Source organism: Hyla sarda, chromosome 1 (assembly GCF_029499605.1).
Source record: "Hyla sarda isolate aHylSar1 chromosome 1, aHylSar1.hap1, whole genome shotgun sequence".
NCBI classification, from domain to species: domain Eukaryota; kingdom Metazoa; phylum Chordata; class Amphibia; order Anura; family Hylidae; genus Hyla; species Hyla sarda.
This window is the reverse complement of record NC_079189.1, coordinates 481,242,772-481,259,586: the sequence shown is the minus strand read 5'-3', so window position 1 is coordinate 481,259,586 and position 16,815 is coordinate 481,242,772. Positions and strand designations below refer to the sequence as shown.

General features: G+C 43.6%; 1 protein-coding gene and 1 pseudogene across 1 annotated transcript in view; one reads left to right on the top strand and one right to left on the bottom strand.

Moving 5' to 3' along the window:
* The window catches only part of CTXN3 (cortexin 3), a 46,844-nt gene that overhangs the window by 5,869 nt on the left and 24,160 nt on the right, over positions 1-16,815 (top strand). The window lies entirely within an intron of this gene.
* LOC130343685 (U2 spliceosomal RNA) lies at positions 9,231-9,368 on the bottom strand (annotated as a pseudogene).

Sequence of the window (16,815 nt, the reverse complement as noted above, 5' to 3'; positions counted from 1 at the left end):
AGTGGACCAGAGGGCTGGAGATTAACAACTTTGAAAGCCTGGTGGATCTAATCATCAAGGAGCAGTTTTTACAGCTCTGTCCTGCAGACGTACAGGAATGGCTGCTGGACCGGGAACCCAAAATAGCATTTGACGCTGGGGAGATGGCAGATTTCCACACCACCAACCGGGCATCCACAGACCGAGTCAGAGGATTTACCAAAGGATGGAGGACCACTGCACCACAACCACCCATCACCCAGCCTACTGTGCCTTCTTATGCACCAGCTTCTACGCCAAGGAGAGCGGGAGCTGATAGCACTGCTATACCTTGGGATAACCGCACATGTTATGTTTGCAATAAAGTGGGGCATCTTAGTTCTACGTGCCCGGAGAAAAGGAGGCCTACACCATCTACCGTTGAGGGGCTTCCCTCAGGATTACCGCTTAGACCCTCCACTGGAGCTGGGCGTCCCTCAGGATTACCACCTTCTGTTTTGTTTGTTTCCCGAGCCAAGGGTAGTGCCAATTTGAATAATATGCAACCATTTACAGTAAACGGTCGGTTAACTGTCGGACTGCGAGACACTGGTGCAGATGTGACTCTTGTGCAGCCAGAGCTGGTGAGTTCTAAGGACTTAATTTTGGGACAGACTTTAGCAGTCGGAGGAATTGGAGGAGTACGTCCTGCATTGCCAATGGCACGGGTGTATTTGGACTGGGGAGCGGGGAAGGGTCTCAGAGATGTTGGGGTGGCTGATAACCTGCCTACAAATGTATTACTAGGTACTGACTTGGGTAAATTGTTATCTCAGTATGTGCCAGATGATGATACCTATGACCAACCCCCACCACATAGGAGTCCTGCTATGGGAAGAGCAGAGTGTGGAGGTTTACATGGCCTAACCTGCTGGGAGGAAGGCCTGAGTGAACAGCTATATATCTATCTATCTATCTATCTATCCATCTATCTACAATAGAAAAAATTACCTGCAGCACTCCAACGTAGTGGTAAAGTAAAACTACCTGTTATTTTCAGCCAAAAATCCAGTGATGCATGTTTTGGCTACCAACATGTAGCCATTTTCAGCCATAGTTCAGCCGAGTTGCTTGACTGCACCTGTGCACTTTATTTGTTTGGGACTGTCCTGCCTGTCCTTTCTCTGTGTACCGGCGCAATAGTGACCCCATCAGACTCCCGAGTGCAGAGGAAAGAATAGGAAAGAAGAGATGATTTGGCTGACAGAGGAAGCTGACAGGGGAAGAGGACATAAACAACAAAAGTTAAGCTCGGTAGGCAGGCGTGTGGCAGCGCAGGCAGTCTGGGGGCTGCGATGTTATGGGGGGGGGGTTAACTAGATCACTGGAGAGAAGACAGACCAGCACATCACGTACACTCCGAACAATAAATAGGAATCGCAGGTATGAGAAGCAGGACAAGGGAAAACCATGCTAGTGGTGCTCAGCGTAAAGACTGGCAGGTCTTGAACAGTAATTACAGTAGAAATGAGAAGGTGGCACTCACCACTTGTGAAGACTCTTTCTTTATTGCTTCAATTTACTTCAAGTACAAGCAAGGATGCCTGGAAAGACCGGGGACGATAGCTGGGATGGCTACCGCTTCGTGTTGAATCACATGAAATGTTAGCCGTCCCAGCTATCGCCCCGTCTGTCTAGCTGTCCTTGCTTGTACATGAAGTACATTGAAGCAATAAAGAAAGTCTTCACGAGTGGTGAGTGCCGCCTTCTCATTCCTACTGTAATTGCTGTTATGGGGGGGGGGGGGGGGGTTGTTGTGAATGTCAGTACTGCTGCCTCCCTTGGGTGGGCATACTGCTGCCTTCCTAATGTGGGGGACTGTTGCCTATCTAATGTGGAGGGATTGCTGCCTACCTAATGTGGGGGACTACGGCTTATCTAATGTGGGGGAAGTGTTGTCTACCTAATAAAGGGGACTGCTTGCTGTCTATCTAATGTGGGGGAAGTTCTGCCTGCTTATTTAATGTGGGGAAACCGCTGCCTTTCTAATGTGGGGGAGATCTGCTGCCTACCTAATGTGGGGGAACTACTGCCTATCTAATGTGGGGGAACTAGTGCCTATCTAATGTGGGGAACTGTTGCCTACCTAATGTGGGGAAACTGCTGCCTGTCTAATGTGGGGGAACTGCTGCCTACCTAATGTGGGACAACTACTGCCTACTTAAAGGGGTACTCCAGCGCTAAACATCTTATTCCCTATCAGAAGGATAGGGGATAAGATGTTAGATTGCAGGGATCCCACCACTGGGACCCTCACAAGTTCTCCTGCAGCACCCCTGGTTTTCAGCTAAATAGAGCAAGGATCGCTCTGTGGCTGATGACTGGCGGTGTAGGGGACGGAGTATTGTGATGTTACGGCTTTGCCCCCTCGTGACGCCATGCCCCACCCCCTCAATGCAAGTCTATGGGAGGGGGGGTGATAGCCACCATCCAGGGTGGAAGCCCTGGCATTAGGGCTGAGTTCTGCTACACTCTGTCCAGCATCAGACACCAGTGCCAGCTCTACAGCTACAGAGGGGTCAGTGATCCCTGTACCAGTCCACCCTGGATAGCAGGCAGTTGGCCTGGATCCACAGAGACTGTTTAACAGCACAGGAGCAAGCACCGACGGTGCGGCTCCCCAGATGGAGAATTTTACGCCGGGAGATGGAGCGGTCGGCCTCATCTCCCCAGCGCAAGAGGTTGCAACCAGATGAGGAGGCAGTTGACCTCCCTCTCCACCTAATGAGCACAGCCCTGGCTGAAGTGCCGGCTTATGGGCAGAGTCCTACTATACTCTGCTCAACGAATACTGCAGCTACAGAGGGAACCGTGATCCCTACACTGGTACAGCCGGGATCGCAGGCAGTCGGCCTGGATCCGCAGCTGCTGTTTAACGGTCCTGGTGAAAGCACAGTTGGTGCAGCTTCCCCACTGCAAAATTCCATATTGGGAGATGGAGTGGTCGGTTTACCTCCCCAGCACCAGACATTGCAAACAGGTGAGAAGGTAGTCGACCTTCCTCTCCACCTAGTGATCACTTCTCCGGCTGAAGTGCCAGCATCAGGGCAGAGTTTTGCTACAATCTGCCTAGCACTGAAGACTGCCGACAGGTCTGCAGTTACAGATGGGACTGTGGCCCCTGCATCGGTCCAGTCAGGATCCCAGATGGTTGACCCGGATCCCCAGCGGCTGTGGAATGGTACAGGGGTTGGCACAGTCGGTGCAGCTCCTCAGTGGCAGATATTGCAACCGAGTGAGGAAGCAGTCGGCCCCCTGCCCCTTCAACTGGTGACAGATGGAGTTTTCCTTTGTGAAGTGTTGCTTGGGAGGGGTTCGGAAGCTAGCCTCCTTCCCAAAGACTACGGGCCAGGCCAGGCCTTCCTCCTCCCCTGGCCGGGGAGGGGGGGAAAAGCAGAAACATTTTCTGAGGGGAGCCCCAGTAAGCTTCATACAGGGTTTGCTGGTGTTGGATTACATTGTTGCCGCACACCCCAACCAAGAGGAGGACCAGGACAACTGCGTCTGGTGGTTGAAGCCCAGACAGCCCCAAGTGGATCCGTTGGGATCGCACCGGGTCTGCTGTTTTAAAAGGGGGAGCACTGTGACGGATCCTAGAGTCACCCTACCTACTTGAATGGACTTTAGGACATCACTATTTGTACCCCTCAGTTTATGTTGTCCAGTGACATATAGCTCAGAGTTAAAATACTTTTATTTACTGTTTTCATACACTTTCTGTGCACAATTCACCTTTTGCACCCAAGGCACTGAATAGGGAGAGCTAATTACCTTTGTTGGATTATCTCCCAGACTATCTGTCACCTGTATTGCCTTTATTGGATTATCTCACAGACTACCTGTCACCTGGATTACCTTTGTTGGATTATCTCCCAAACTACCTGTCACCTGTATTGTTTTTACTGACCCTTCCCCCTGTGATGTCCTTCCTATAAAAGAAGACACTTGTTCCACAATAAAGAGCTCTTCTTGACCCTACAAACGTAGCCTTGTCTCGTTCTTGAAAGGGGATTATTTGGGAATACTACTCTGCTCTTTTTACAGCTAAACCTGACTCTCCCTCTGGATATCGTGAATAGGATTATACCAGCTTTACTTTGACGCAGCAGCTTGCAGGGAAAAGGACGTCATCAACGGCTCAAACCCTCTTTCTACCTGGGTAGCTGTTACATTATCCCCTATGCTTTTGATATGGGATAGGATGTTTAGCGCTAGAGTACCCCTTTAATGTGGGGGACTGCTGCCTACTTGATATGGGGAAAACTGCTGCTTACCTAATGTGGGGAACTGCTGCCTATTTAATGTTGTGTACATCTGCTGCATAACTAGGGGATTATCTACTACGTTCCTGCCTAGCTAATATGGGGACTAACTAGAAGCTAATAGGGCGCTACCTACTACCTATATAGCTTATATAGGGGTTTTTATATAGGAGACACCTATCAGGGGAATTTACCTACAGGGGCAACTCTCTCTGGAGGGGCCCTACCTACTCAGGGCACCTATGTGATGGGAGAAACTACCTGAAAGACCCTGTCTGCCTACAGGAGAGACCTCACTTCCTATTGGGTGGAACTTACTGACTCTTCCCCCACCCACTTACCTACCCACTTTACTATGTGGGACACCAAGGTGGACATTATTATAGTTTAGGGCATTATATGTCTTGGAAAAATGCGGAGCCTGAAACGTTTTTTTCCAACAGGTTCTGCAGAGAGGAGTCATAGCTGGAAAAAATCTATCATGACGGTCTGGGCAAGATGGAGAAGAAAAAGAAAAGTGACCAACTCCTATGAGAGAAAACGTCACCTAATATAACTGTATGTAATCACTTATGTGGTCTATTGTGGTAATGATGGGGGTTGTTGTCAGTCTGTCACCTGTATAGGACGTCCTCCTAAACTTAGATGACAGACTGACAATGTTATTGCCGTTAAAGAGGAATTCCCCTTCTGCATGTGCAGGCATGATGGGGGTGTGGCTATGGGTGTGGCTAATTATGTGATTAGTGGGTGTGGCTCTCAGCAAAAGTTGGGAGGTCCTTTCTTCATTTTTCTGATGATTTTTTTGCCATTTTAAAACCAATTTAGTTATTTTAGCAATTTTTAAAAAACATAAAGGACATGCAGATTGAAATAAAATCCATTTTTTATATTGACAACAATGGGCCACAATATTATAAAAAAAATCTGCAAATTTTTAACAGTTCTCCTACTGTAAAACTTTTTATGGTCATTTCACGGTTATAAAAAAAAGAGGACAATTTTACTGTGTGTAAACATGGCCTAAATCATAGTTGTTAGTAAATTAGAAAGGCCTGATGATATAAGTTGGAAGCTAAAGTTCATGACTGACAGAAATTTCAAAGATTCCATGCATTTTAATACTAAAGAATGAAATTAACTTTATTTGGATAAAACATATTTGGATGTTTAGGAATCAAGCTCAGTGCCACTCCTAAACTAAAGTGATAGGCCTTCGAAATATATGTGTAGTTTTTGGTTATTGCAGTATGTTTTCATTGTACTGGTGATTGATGGATATAATGTGCTGAGTGATTGGTAAAGTCAACAAGCTGGGTCATATTTAGTGTCGAGTTTTTCTTACTTGCCCTTTAAGCTAGGTGTACGTTTGCATAGTCATCTAGGCTCCCAATACAGTATCTGATCATTTATTTGGTCCTTCCTGTGAATATATTTAAGTGGACACCATAGGAGCATTTCATATTTTAACTGGATACCAGATGTGGTATGAATTTTTATAAGGTTATTTGATGTGGTCTGCATATTAAGTTTGTTTTAATATGGTCTGCATATTGAAATAGACACTACATGCAGGTCTGAATTATAAACCAGACATTGCATATTGGTCTGAATATTTAAACTACACATTAATTGTAGTCTATATGTTACACAGGTCATGACAACAACACTTGTTTTCAATAGATGACAAGATTGTCATTAGGGTCACTATAATTTCTCATTACAAGTGACTTGCGATAGATGCAGCTCTATGACAACTGTACAACTTCTAAATCCTTTTCCATAGCTATTGCTTATTAATAAGGCGTTATGGAGAAGATCCAACATGCTGCACTTTCCATGGTCACTTATCATGGCCATACATACAGGGCCTGTGCAAGGAATTTTGACTACACAGGCAAAGGTGCATTTTCCCCCTCACTGACAAGATGTTGCGTAGTGATGTAGGTAATATCCTCAGTTAGGTAATCTCCCCTCCACCACAATTATGTAGATGCCCCCAGCAGATAGGTAGGGAATACCAATGGTAGATTTTATGTAGTATCTGTTCTTATCAGTTTCATGCTGGTGGCAGGTGACTCCAGTGTGGAGCTGGTGGGGATGGGTGCTGCATGGTAGGGAGCAGGTGTACCAGGGCATTTTGGGGCTGGTTCTGAGGAATCAGCCCGACGGCTGCCCCGATGTGGCCTGCTTCCTCCCGGTCTCGCCATGAGGCTGAGATGGTTTAGAGCCGAGGTACTTTTGTGCCTCGGGGAGTGGTGACCCCGAGGTGCCGAAACTCACTGGGTGTACTGGCTCACTAAGTGGAAGCACGGCACCATGATCTCTTCACCTTGTGACACTCACCTCTTTATTCCCAGGTTTCTTGCTAGGATCAGAGACATTTTTATAGATCCGGCCAGATGTCCGGGCAGTATATCTGCACACATTCACTTATTTATTTCTTTTTGTCTCACTGTGTTACTTTTTGCGAGTTGTGTGTCCACTGGATTTGTTAGGATGCGGTAGCCCTTCTTTGTGTCCCTCCTGGTGGTCTAGGGGAGGTGTGTGTGGCCATTAGGTTCCGCACCTCCCTGCAAACACCCCGAGTACTCCTGCTTTTGCAGGGTACCTACCGTTATCGGCTCTGCGGGCAGATACCTTGGCTAACGCCAAGGGGGAGGCCGGGAGCTTTGGCGAAGAGGGACATCGAACCTGGAACCTTGCAGGTACCTTTTGGTCCGGAGGCGAAGGGTAAGTTTTGTTAGGGGGCCTCTCTCCTTTTTGGAGAAGGGCTTGCGATAGACCGCATCCTCTGTGCACGTTTTTTTAGTGTAACACGTTTGCACTTTTTCTTGCACCTTGGGTGATTTGAGAGCACGTTCCTCGGCTTTTAGATAAAAAATAGTAGTTAGAGGTAGTAGTAGTAGTAGGTAGGTAGTGCAGGTAGGTAGATAGTGTAGGTAGGTAGATAGTGCATGTGGAAGGTATGTTGGTAGATAGTGTAGATAGATGAATAGTGCAGGTAGGTAGGCAGATAGGTAGTGTAGTTTGGTACGTAGGTAGTGCAGGTGATAGGTAGGTAGATAATGCAGGTAGGTAGTACAGGTAGGTAGATAGTGCCGGTAGGTAGGTAGATAGATGGGTAGATGGATAGTTCAGGTAGGTAGGTAGATAAGTAGTGCAGGTAGATAGTGTCGGTAGGTAGTGCCGATAGACAGATACATTGTATAGCTAGGTAGGTTAGCAAATAGATAGTACAGGTAGGCAGTGTAGGTAAATAGGTAGGTAGGTAAATAGGTAGTGCAGGTAGACAATTTAAGTATTGCTTACTGGCCAAAAATCTAATGTGTATGGGGATGTTCTGCTCTAGGAGAGAATAATCAGGCATGTTGGATTTCAGCATCCTAATCCTTTGTAAACTGCTACCAGAGGTGCCTATCATCAGTTTATTGTACAATCCCCATTGAGTGCACATTTAAATTAGGCTAGTCCCAAAGTGCATTTTAGGAGAGGGTCAGGAGAAATAGCGGTCAACTAAGCATTTACCCAACGAGTATTCAACGAACAGTATGGCTGCCTTTAGACCTTAGGTGAGAGGTGCAGGGCAGATGAAAGGACAGACCTTCTGTCCAGGAATTATTAGTATCTTAAAGGGGTACTCGGCCCATGGACATCTTATCCCCTATCCAAAGGATAGGGGATAAGATGTATGATCGCGGGGGTCCCACCGATGGGAACCCCCGCGATCTCTCCTGCAGCACCCTGAGTCATCTGCTGCACGAAGCAAACTTCACTCCATGCCTGATGATGGGCTATACAGGGGTCGAAGTATCATGTCATCACGGCCCCACCCCCTTGTGACATCACAACTCGCACCCTCAATGCAATGCTATTGACAGGGGGCAAGCAGGAGAGATCTCGGGGGTACCCAGTGGTGGGACCCCCGCGATCAGACATCTTATCCCCTATCCTTTGGATAGGGGATAAGATGTCTAGGGGTGGAGTACACATTTAAATCCCATGACCAGGAGTTCCAGAGGCAAAACAAAGGACTGTGCAATGGTTTATTCTAAAACACCATAAAATGTCCCCTGACACTTACCAATATTGATTACATGTCAAGTGTGGGGTACATTCTAATACAAATAAGAGGGTGTATGTTGGGAAAATTGTGAAGCTGACAGAACAGACAGAATTTGTGAACAGACAGAACATGGACAGTGAGCCTAAAAACAGATGCTATACTTGACCAAAAGACCCATAGTCAGTTGTCACAGGGTTCTTGGTCCTTGTCTGTTTTTTTTTTTTTTTTATAGCCGAGGAACATACTCTCCAATCACTGAAAGTGCAAGAAAAAGTACAAATGTGTTACACAAAAAACGTGCACAAAGGATGTGTTCTAAAGGAGAGAGGCCCCCAACAAACCTTACCCTTCCCCTCAGGACCAAACGGCACCTGCGAGGTTCCAGGTTCGATGTCCCTTTTCGCCGGAGCTACTAAGGGACCACAAATACTCCCGGCATCCCCTTAGGTGTTAGCCAAGGTATCTGCCCGCAGAGCCGTTAACAGTCGGTACACTACGCATGCAGGAGTACCCGGGGTTTTTGCAGGAAGGTGCGGAACCTAATGGCCACACACACCTCCCCTAGACGGCCAGGAGAAACACCCAGAAGGGCTACCGCATACTGACAATCCTGTGTACAAAACAATACGTAAAAAGGGTCACAGTGAACAAAAAGAATTAAGTGAATGTGTGCAGGTTTACAGCCTGCACATCTGGCCAGATCTATGAAAATCTCTCTGATCCTGGCCATAAGGCTGGGAATTAAGAGCTGAGTGCCACAAGGTGTACATATATGGTGCCAGTGCTTCCACTCAGTGAGCTTCAGCACCTCGGGGTCACCACTCCCCGAGGCACAAAGTACCTTGGCTCCAGACCCTCCCAGTCTCATGGAGAGACCCAGAGGGAACAGGTCACATCGGGGCAGCCGTTGAGCTGATTCCTCAGAACCAGCCCCAGCATCCATCCTACATCAATGGCAGAGACTAGACCACTGATAAGAACAGATACTACACTTGATCTTAGCCAAAAGGCCAAGAAGCCTTGGTCCTTGTCAGTACAGAGCAGGGTGCGGAGTGGCTGTAAGAAACCTTTTACAGGGGTTTGAGGGGGTAATTTGTGTCCTTGGATAAACTGCCATCTTGGCATAGGGAGTATTACAGGACATTCAATGTTTCCTGGGAATAAAACATGCAAAGTAGCTCTTTTTTATGAAGAAAAGAGATTGCTCTCTAATGTAAACGTTTGGAGGTAGCTTCCCTGTAAGTCAATATTTGATATCTTAAAGAGTCTTACAGCCAGCAGTGTTTCCTAACCAGTTTTGACTTTGGGTCACTCTGAGGGCATTTTCTAAGTGGTCCCTGGTTTAGGTAATAGCTGGCCTCGACAGCCAAGAGGCAGTGGTACAAAATATCAAGGGGTCAGTAAGAGAGGAGTCTGGGTAGGGCTAGCTGAGTCAGCCAATAGGTCAGAGCAGGCAGCATGGGTTCAGTGGGCAGGAACAGGCTGGAGTTAAGCAAGGCTATACTGCAATGTACAGGTCAGCTTGCAAAAGCAAAATCAAACAGCAAGCAAGGGAGAAAACATAGAACACATTGGAATGGCCTTTTTTGGGCTATATGAGGCTAGTGAAGCTGGGAAGGATTATGGAATAGCCTAAGGAATGGTGCAAAGGCTAGTACAAAAATAAATAACCCTATAATGATTGTTGCACTTTAATATATGTTATCTAAAAAAAAAATGTGACAAAACCTACAAATTTGCGTAGTGGTAGTTATGACTAATTGGACAGTTCATTGCCTCAAGTACTATGAGAAGTAGTGTGAGGGCAAAGCTGGCAGAGACTTACTTGTAAAATTCAGTGGAAACATGGAGATAAGTGGCAGTAGGTAGTAATGGATATAATGGGATGGTTGGCATGTGAAGAAATGAGCTGAATTATTTATTTCACTATTGATTATTGTGCGGTATGCAATTTTACAATATTATTAGCAACCACTCACATCAGTCCTAAGTAATGGCAATCTCATTTTCCTATTAGACAGCACAGACAATTTGATTGGAAGCCAATTAACCTATCAACTTGTTTTTTGTTTGTGGGAGGAAACAATAGTACTTAGAAGAAACCCATGTAAGCACCAAATAGCATAAAAACTTATTGCAGATGGGGCATTGGGTCCAATTTAAACCCTGGACTCAAGTGCGGCATGACAAGAAAGCCACAGTGAAAGCCTTCTGTATTGGTGGGTTTTGATGGACTTTTGAGGAGGTGAAACATATACTTTACTGGTAAGATACATTTTTAACTAAATCATTGATGTTATTCTAAGCAGTCTTTTATTTTAGTGTTTACATTTACATTATTTGGTGGTACTTTACTGCCGCCCCACTGTCAATGGTATTTTCATATACATGAACCACAATTGGTTTGAGAATTGGTGAAACTATCCAAAAACTAGGTTAAGGCTTGTGTCTGTTTTTGTGCCAGTGTTTGGAGCTAAAGCCAGTAGTGGTTCAAACGGAATATGAAATATTCAAGGACTTTTCCTTCTCCTTCTAGCTGAATCCGCTAGAGGCTTTGACTGCATCAAAAGCTGCTTCTTTTGAAGGATGTTGGTACCAGAGCTTTCATGAATCATTGTGGTGTTCAGTGACATTTGACATTTGCTACACTAAATTACAGGGTGAATCTGGTATTGCAGACTATCCATATGTCAAATGCTGTTGAGATAAAATAAAAATGCATGTTTAGCAAAGCTATAACCTTTACTCAGCCATTTTACAAAGACCCTCCAAACCCATATATATATATATATATATATATATATATATATATATATATACACATATATATATATATATACACATATATATATATATATACATATATATATATATATATATATATATATATATATATATATATTTATATATATATAAGGGAAACAGATGTAATGCTTGCAGTGATTCTCCCTTTTACTCTACATTACGTGGTGAGAAGAATGTAAAGTGTTGTGATGACATGTCTTAGAACGAGGCTTCTCTGGCAGTGTTATAAACTTCATTTTGGATTATAAATGCACAATGATGGGGGTTGCGTAATGCAGTGCACATTTCCATGAATCTATTTTAGTGGGGAGTTTCATAATCGCACCTGGTGAACTCATTGGACTTTTAAGTGAGTTGTGTCAGTTCACACTGTGCAGTACTGATGCGTTTCCTTTTTTTTTTTAGAGAAATATTGCCAGACCCCTAATTCCAATTGAGATGTTTTATGAAGATTTGACATCTTTAGCCTGTGTTCACACATTTTGCTGCATTGTTTTTACACATTTTTACTGCATTATAGCCTGTGTTCACACGTATTTTTGCTGCAATTTTTAAAATATTTTTACACATTGCAGCTAAGAGGCGGTACCACAGCTAATCTAACTACTGTATACATTTTTACAAAGATTTTCAAAAAAAAAAATGTCTGTTTTATCTTGATTATGCAAATCACGGTTAAAGACACAGTTTTTACAGAGATTTTGGTCATTTGCGGCAAGAATTCATGTGGTAATTAGCTGCTGTACCACTGTGAATACAGCCTTGGCTTTGTTTACAGAGATTTGCCAAAACTGAGGTAGAAAAAAAAAAAATAGTTTTTACCATATTTTGTACAAGTACCAAGCAATTTCCATTTTTGCCATGATTTGGAGAAAATCACACCCAAAAACAATATTATAAACCCGACATGTTATGTCTGCGCCAGAATGTGCACCAGAATTTGCACCAGAATTGAAAAAAAAATCTAACTAAGGCTGGGTTCACACTACGTTTTCTCCCATACGGGAGCGCATACGGCAGGGGGGAGCTAAAACCTCGCGCTCCCGTATGTCACCGTATGCGCTCCCGTATGTCATTCATTTCAATGAGCCGGCTGGGGTGAAACGTTCGGTCCGGTCGGCTCATTTTTGCGCCGTATGCGCTTTTACAACCGGACCTAAAACTGTGGTCAACCACGGTTTTAGGTCCGGTTGTAAAAGCACATACGGCGCAAAAATGATCCGACCGGACCGAACGTTTCACTCCGGCCGGCTCATTGAAATGAATGACATACGGGAGCGCATACGGTGGCATACCGGAGCGCAAGGTTTTAGCTCCCCCCTGCCGTATGCGCTCCCGTATGGGAGGAAACGTAGTGTGAACCCACCCTAACTCTCCATTTTACTGGGAAAACCCGAGTAACCGTGACTGTTGGGAAAAGTGGGCATGGTCACCGATAACTGCGTGGTTTCCACAGAAACTGTGGTAGATTTGAGCTGAGGAAAACCCTACAGATCAGGGGATGTAAATACATCAGGGCAGTACATACTGTGGAAAAAAAAAATTCCACTCCACTTTTAGAGGAGGTGTATGACTACTATGTATTCTAATTCCACAGAAATAGAAGATGGAGCTGTGTGGAATGGAGAGGTGACTGGGAGCTAGAAGGAGGAATCTGATTATGTCATCCAGTAGTCCACAGGAAGTCAGAGATCCTGTTGGAACCATTATGTGCTGGATGATTTAGAGAGGCAGAAATGTGATCACATGACCAAATTAGAGTAATAAAGCACATGGATGCAGCTGTCCTTAAATAAAATAAAAGGCCCTCTAGGACCTGGACCCCTTACCCCCCCCCCCCCCCCCGCAATCTTCTGCCCAGTACCCCGGGCCTTCGCATGAATGAAGTTTGCCGACCCCGACATGAAGTGGTGGCTGACATACCCCCTCCATCCATCACTATGGGAGAGCAGAGCTGGAGATACACAAACACTGTATATATCGCGGGATCACCCCCCCCTCCCCATCTCACACTTCCCTCTATCTTGCAGATAGGGGATATGTTTTTTTTGACTGGACTTCTCCTTTAGGCTGGAATTCCACTGAGGATTTTCTAGCAAAAATGCCGTGAAAAAACGCCCATTTTGCTGCATGGCGTTTTTTTCAGCGAAAAAATGCTTTGTCCTGGTGTTAGCAGCAAGTTAATAGTAAACTGCAAAATGCCAGATCCACTTGGCATTTTTCAGTTTGGCATTTTTTAAATCCTTTTGGTGTTTCTCAGCTATTTTGGGCTCAGAGGCTGGGTTTCCAAAATGCATTACAAAACCTAGTTTGGCGTTTTTTGCACAGAAATCTTGGCGTTTTCCTCCCATAGAACCATGTTGGTTTTAACTTCGGCGGTTTTTATTATTTTTTGGACTTAAGCGATCCATCAAAGGGATGGAGATACTTTTTTTTTAATAAAAATTTTGTAAGGTACCATTAAAAAATAATAATATTAAACAAGATATAGTAGTGATAAACAAGATTTAACAAACTTTATCTTTTTTATAACAAAATTTTTATTAATTTTTAAACAGAGATCAATTTATGTGGGCGGGCAGGGCAATAAAAATGTAGCCGGCAATAATAAAAATGTAGTGTGTAGTGTATGTGTGCTTTTCCCTTTTTTTTTTTGAAATTTTTTAGGTAGTACTACTCTTCACAGCATGGAACACACTGTTCCATGATGGGAGTAATAGTACCTGTACTAATTGACAGATCGCCCTGGGTTCCATTGCTATCCTCCCGTATAATTTATAAATGCGGCCGGCCGCTCTTCTATGGTCCCCTGCACTGACGTATACATACACCTATTCATATTTCCCGCAGAGAGCTGTGATTGGCCAGATGGTTCCAGCCAATCACAACTCTCTGTGGGAAATAGGAATAGGTGTATATATACGTCAATGCAGGGGACCATAGAGCAGCGGCCGCCGCATCTATACATTATACAGGAGGATCACAGCAGGTGTCAGGAGTGACACTCCGGGGGATCTGTCTATTAATGAAGGAACTACAGATCCCGGCATGGAGCAGAGTGTGCTCCATGATGGGAGTAGTAGTACCGCAGTTAAGGACAGATCACAGTGGGTATCACTCCTGACATCCGCTGTGATCGTCCTTTCCATTGCAGAGATGTGGAGCGGCTCTATGCAGCGCTCGCATCTCTGCACTATACTCCGGCCAGTGATGTGAATAGAACATCACTCATTCATATTTCCCTCTGAGAGCGGTGATTGGCTGCAACCATCTGGCCAATCCCCACTCTGGGCAGAAAATATGAATGAGTGATGTTCTATTCACATCACTGGCCGGCCCGGAGTAGACTGCAGAGATGCGAGTGCTGTATAGAGCCGCTCCACATCTCTGCTATATTATGGACAATCGCATTGGGTGTCAAGAGTAACAGTTCAGTAACAGAGGTGCGATCTATCCATTAGTACAGGTACTACTACCTAAAAAAAATGAAAAAAATAGAGAAAAAAATTTAAAAAATGCATTCAAATGTCATTATAAAAAAATAAAAATTTAGTTTTCCATCCCTACTGCATCATTTTTTTTTTTTGGTACCCAGCAAATTTGAAAAAATAAAAAAAAATGCCGAAGGAGCCAAAAAAGGCAAATTCCACACAAAGGTAAAAATGCCAGAAAAAAATGCCAAAATGCAGGAATATACTGTGACAGTTTTACTGGCATTTTTTCCCCCAGTGTTTTTAAGCCTAAAAAAACGCAGTGCAAAAACCTCAGTGGAATTCAAGCCTTAATATTTTTTTCTAAAATGGAGATGAAAATGACACCATTTATGCCTCTCCTGGAAAATAGGGCCTATTGATATGTTTACCATACATATATTATGGTAAGCTGTAGCTAAAGGACTTTAGATGTTTTCTTTTCTAAAAATTGGCCATAGATTGCTGTTTTCTTGAAAGGTTGCAGACATTACAGGAAATGGTAAAGAGTAACTGTGTATAGCAGTCAATACAGTCCATGAAGAAGATTTATCATTACCTATGTAGTGGAAGAGTGATGCTGTTGCCCATAGCAACCAATCAGATTGCTTTTTTTATTCTTAAAGTAGCCTCTGAAACATGAAAGAAGCGATCTGATTACTATGGGCAACTGCAACGCTCTTCCTCTACACACATTTTGATAAATCTATCCCCCCCCCCCCCATGTCTCTTGTCTTGCATGTAAATTTGATAAACAAAACACCTAGATACATATGCAAACCATTTCATGCCCAGATGCTGGATAATAGTGAGACAAACTTGTATTTTCTTCCATAAAGGGTACAGTTCACATAAAACAAAAAACAGTATGTTTTGTAAAAAAAAAAAAAAAAAAAAAAAAAAAAAGAAACATTATCACTATGCTTTAATCTTTCAAAGCAGTTAGAGATACTAGATGGTATTTCCTCTATAACTGTGATGTTGAGTTCTTATAGGTCTTTATCGTGACATATAGCAGTGCGCCTAGATACACTAGATACACTGTGTTTATCGAAACCCATTCTTATATTCGATCCGTGCTTGTTGACTCTCATCCTCAACTGTTGCGTTGTTCTTCCCACGTACTGGACGTGACAGCTACACTGCATTTAATAGATCACATATGTAGGGGCACAGGTCATTTAAGACTGTGTCTGGAAATGTTTCATTGTTATTTGACTCATGAAGATGGTTATTAAATGGTTCAGATTCACACAGCATTTACACATCTTAACATTACACCTGAAACATCCTTTTTCCAGATCTCCTTTCTAAAGGGTTTTTCATGTGTCATTTTTCCGTAAGTGTCTAGGGGCCAGAATACTCTTTAGCGTCCATGCCCTACAATATGTTATTTAAGGTCCAATGTGAATTATATTAATTATATGTCCATGATAACAGGGTCATTATTAACGGTTACGCATTAAATGAAAACAGCACTCACCAACTGTGGAACTTCTTATATCTTTAATATCTTCTGTGCATACATAAAACTGCAGGAAGGAGCTGGTGAGTGCCAGATTTCAGATTGGTGGAAATCGGTGGGTTTTCCGATTATGTGCTTCTATGGGGGTTTGCTCAATTTCAGAGATATGTTCACCCATTTTTCGTTAGATGGAAATGTCTCCTCAGATTAAGTTTCCTTACAACAGTGTAGAGGTCAACATATAAATCAAATTCATTAATTGATTGTCCGAAATGGAACACAAAGTACTTAGGAAATGCCTGTCTTTTTTCCCAACTGGAAAAATTTATGAATTTGATTTATGTGTTTACCTCAACGTTTTTGTAAGGGAACCTACTCTGCAACACATTTTCATCTAAAAAAAAAATGGTTGATCATATCTCTGAACTCCCTACCAATTACCACCAACATGCAATCTAAAATAGGCTTTTATCCAATTCACAATAGAAGTCATCATCATCTCAATACCTTCAGCAGATATCAGAAAGATCAACTCAGGTCGTCAAATTAAATAGAATGTAATTTGCCCAGAACACAAATAAAGAGATATTGTGATTAGGGTGTCCAAATTCATATAGATTATATGGCAGGACTCCAGAAAAAAAAAAGCTTTGGTTAATATGTCCTCTACAGTGAAAAGAAGAAAGGGAACATGGGGGAAATGCCTTCAATGCCATTTTTTTCAATAGT